We start from the raw sequence: 4,523 nt of genomic DNA on the forward strand, positions 1-4,523 counted from the left end.
TTCTATAGGGTACCACCAATTAACAATTCACCAGAGTTTGAAAGATTAGGAAAACATGTGGGGCTTTATGCAGATATACAGGATGGAGAAAGTGAATTGGGAGCCGGCACGTTGAGACACAAGGACATGGACATGGGGTTAGGGCTGGGCTGAGCACGTTTAGGACTAGCAATGATTATTTTACACACGGTAATAAGCAGCCGCCGTGAGGTTCCAGGAAGCTGCCAGGGTCAAGGCTAGGTTACTGGACCTTTAAAAGCTGCTAGATGTAATGAGGGGAAAAAAAAGACTTGGATTTATATAGCGCCTTTCACGACCACCGGATGTCTTAAAACCCCCACAGCTAATGAGGTACTTTTGGACTGTTGTAACGTGGGAAATACGGCAGCCAATTTGTGCACAGCAAGCTCCCACAAACAGCAATGAGATAATGACCCAAATAATCTGTTTTTGTTATACTGATTGAGGGATAAATATTGGCCCAGGATACTGGGGATAACTCCCCTGTTCTTCTTCGAAATAGTGCCATGGGATCTTTTACGTCCACTGGGGCCTTGGTTTAACGTCTCATCCAAAAGACGGCACCACCGACAGTGCTGCACTCCCTCAGCACTGCACTGGAGTGTCAGCCTAGATTTATGTGCTCAAATTCTTGGAGTGGGACTTGAACCCACAACCTTCTGACTCAGGCGAGAGCTACCCACGAGACAGTGTGGAGTTTGCTTTCTTAAAAGCAGGAGCCCAAAAGGGCCAAACTTATTCTGAACATTCTTGTGTTCATTTAATTAAGAAAAAAGACCTAAAATATATATTTGAAACGCATAAAAGGACACGTAACACACACACATATCTATCAGTACAGGAAATAAATTTATTTTGTAATGAAACATTTGAGTATAGATGTTTGGTGGCAAAAAAAAAGAATTAGTTGGATGAAAATTGAGCCAAGTTGCTGAACTGACAGCTCCTTACAGTCTCTAACAAACTTAGCACATTGACTGGCCTCGATAATAAAGAACCTTTGGACAGAAGGGAAAGAGGAAAAGTTCTTTTTTAAAAATGGTCTCAAAAGTAATAACAGGATTCTACGCACAAACTTTTAGCACAGAGCATGGCGAAACACAAGCTTTGAACAGCACTCGCTGACAACTGATCAAAAACATTCAAACAAATGGAGCTAATAAATGTCATTTCAAAAGGCAGTATATGTCTGGCAGGGAATTCCTAAATTTCAGGTTTCCCCCCCCCCCCCCCCCACCATTTTAATTTCATCTCTTTTTCCCCTCTCTCTTCCCCCCACCCCGGTTCCAATTCTTAAAATACTTCTTTGGCCCAGATTTTGCTTGATTTAAATGTTCTATTATTTATAAACTGACCCACTCTATGCCGGAGCCAATTTATAAAATGGCAGAGGCCCCATGAAATGTAATTTTTTTTTTTAAGTTTATAAAAACTAAATAAGCAACGGTTTGAAATAGTTACAAAAACAAAGTCGTGGGCTCCATTCACTTGCCCACCTCCCTGATGTGCCTTGTAACAAGTTAATGAGCCAGAAAGATTCCCCCCTGCAGATTTTACTGCTCTCCTCCCCATGAGCAGGAACAGGGGCCACATTTCTAAAGTTGATTGATTATGTAAACAAAGTTAAAACTATCAAAAGTTTGCATCAACTTGTTACAAGGTAAATGAGAGACAAACAATTCTGAAAATCCCAACCTGTCAATTAAATGTAAACGTCAGACCCTCGCCCCCACCGTTTTGTTTTTACTTCTAATTTTGATTCTAAAGTATTCCCATGCTTTTTAATAAATGGTTAAAATCAAATTGCTGAGCTTGTGTCATTTGAGACCTACTTTTAGCAAGGAGGCGGTGGAGGATTTTTATGCAAGTTCGTTCCGTTGTTTAGATCAGAAAATAAAAAATTTCCAAGACGGAATTACAATCCCAGGTCAATATTTGGAAAGCAAGTTAGGTCACACCAGGTGGGGGAATGAGGCATCTGCCAGCGGGATCCCGATCCAGATATATTGCAAGAGAGGACAGTCCCACCACTGTACGTGATACATTCTGCAGGGCTGTGAAATGACTCCTTCCCAATGTTTTATCAAAAAAACTGATGCATAAAAATTGTACGTGGCTCTCTGAGACCCAGAGATGGGGGGTGGCTTTTGAATCCCCCTGTTTTCCCCCCCACTACTTATGTTCAAAGTGTTTTGGAGTAGAACTTTACATCACAAGTTACAATGGGATACGAGTCATTTCTGTTCCTGCTTCGTTTTACAAATCCGCCCTGCACAGTGTAAAAACGACATCTCTAAATACAAAGGCCGGTTCTGTTTCTAGACGGCTTATTATACACGCGGAAAGCTGGGTCATACTTCGTCTTTAGCATTTGAAATGCTAATTTTCTATCCAACTCATGTGGAATAAATCCTGACTTTTTTTTAAAAATTAAAGACTAGTGTGACTATTCGCATCCTGCAATATTGTGGTCGTCCATCAAGTAAGGGTTTATTTGTGGGTAAGGCCCAGTGACGATGGTGTCGCGGACTGTGGGAGGGGAGAGCTCTGGAGTGTTTTTGACCAAGTCTGTGCTCAGTCCCAGCACCGAGTGAACACAATGAGCCTCACTCGCTCCAGAGTGAGGGGAAATCAGAAGGCGAGACAGCCCCTTGCTGCTGATGCACACGGGATCGGCACGGGTGCATTGCCTGTGGACAGACTGCCCACTGACTGGCACGTGGAGAGGCACATAATATATATTTATCAATTGTAAAATGCTAGTCCAACAATGTCAGATAACTGCATGATCCCGCAGAACATGTACTTAGAGACTCTTGACCCTTCCAGATCTGGTGGCCGTGTGTCCAGTGGAAAAAAAAAATTAAAATTTCCCTGATGATTTTCCCAACCCCCCAAAAAATAAAGTAATTGGGCACAAGATTTGGGGTGCAGCACTGACGTATTCTGCTTTTTAATTTTGGCCTTTTTGCATCTAATGTATGCAGCCAATTTTTTGAGTCCTCTGATTGATAGATATGGGGACAAAACTGATTCCACGGAGGTGGGATAACCCTGACTGCAATTACTTTTTCATAGGCTGATGTTCCAAAATGAATTTGCCCCCACCCACTCCCATAGCAAAACCTTAAGTGATTTTATTTAAGGGTAAAATCTCCCCCCGGTTAGATCTAGCAGTAGGATATCTGTGTCACGGGGGAGGAAGTGTTTAGCTTGGTCGGGTGAGAGGCGAGGACCCTGCGCTGGGATAGACTGGTGGGGTGGGGGAAGCGTGACTGTGACAGATGCTGCAGGGAATGGGTCTGTTACCCGGGGTGGGGGGGGGGGGGGGTGCAGATATATTTTCATGATGCCTTCATTAAATCACAAAGTGCTGGCAGCTGTAACCATAGTAACTCGTACCCAAGTAAGTTCTGCAAAAAAAAAACCTGCTAAAACTCCCATTAGTTTATTTTTAAAATGTTTGACACAAAGCCGGGCAGGCGGTGTGCAGGTACAATACTGCACGGAAGGGAGTTGATTGCGCCCCCTCCCTTGGGGTGGAGCCCGCTTTAACATCGCGTGCACGCGCGGAATAAACCTACTCGGCCACTTCCAAAGCAACTTCTTCGGCTACTCGCACTTCTAACTTGCCTTCCCATTCCCACATCTCTGCAGCAATGCAAAGCGCCTCGGGGGCGTTAACGGCGCTATGTAAATACAAGTCGTTATTGCGACCACTGGGAATTCAGCAGGAAATGCTTTGTTGGTAAAAAGCTTCCCCGGCGAAACCGGTTGGGGGGAAAAAAAAACTGTACAGTCTCTTTGTTTCCTGAATTTTTTTTTAATTTGTATCTAGTTAAGAACAAGCGTTAAGGGGAAAAAAATGTAACGGAAAAAAAACACCAATTCACTCAACAATTCCTAACGTAAAAATCTTTGGGAGGAAAAAAAACAAAAGATTAGCCTAAACTACAGAATGTGGAGATGCCACTACCATTTTTTTTCGTCCTAATTGCTAAGAGGTAGATCAAAAAAAATTAAACGGTTATACAGTTCTTAACCCTCCCCTTCCCCCTACCTCCCTCCCTCCCCCGATTTGAATGCAGTGCAGGTATTGTTGAAACAGACCTGCAATGCATGGCATACACCAATCCAAGATTCAGGAGGAGTTCTGCACTGGAGCACAGCTAACGAGAGAGCAACTCATAATTCAGAAAATAAACAGTTCTTCGCATGGAAAACCATTTGAGGTAGTTATTGTCCTGGATATACACAAATTCATTCCAAGCACCTCAGAACGGTTTAAAATTGGCAATATGGAAAATAAAGGCAATGTCCAATTTTCTTTGGGGTGGGTGGAGGTGGAATATTTATTATTTTGCTTTCAATAGGGACTGCTGCATTCCTGGAATTCACTTCGACAGAAGTGGCTTCATTGTGCTGAAGGCTCGCTGTAAAAAGCCTCCCGAGGGATAAATTTGCCAGGGTGTAGTACTGAGCCAGACACCAAAGGTGCCGAA

The sequence above is a fragment of the Pristiophorus japonicus genome, chromosome 21, assembly GCF_044704955.1.
Source record: "Pristiophorus japonicus isolate sPriJap1 chromosome 21, sPriJap1.hap1, whole genome shotgun sequence".
Lineage (NCBI taxonomy): Eukaryota > Metazoa > Chordata > Chondrichthyes > Pristiophoridae > Pristiophorus > Pristiophorus japonicus.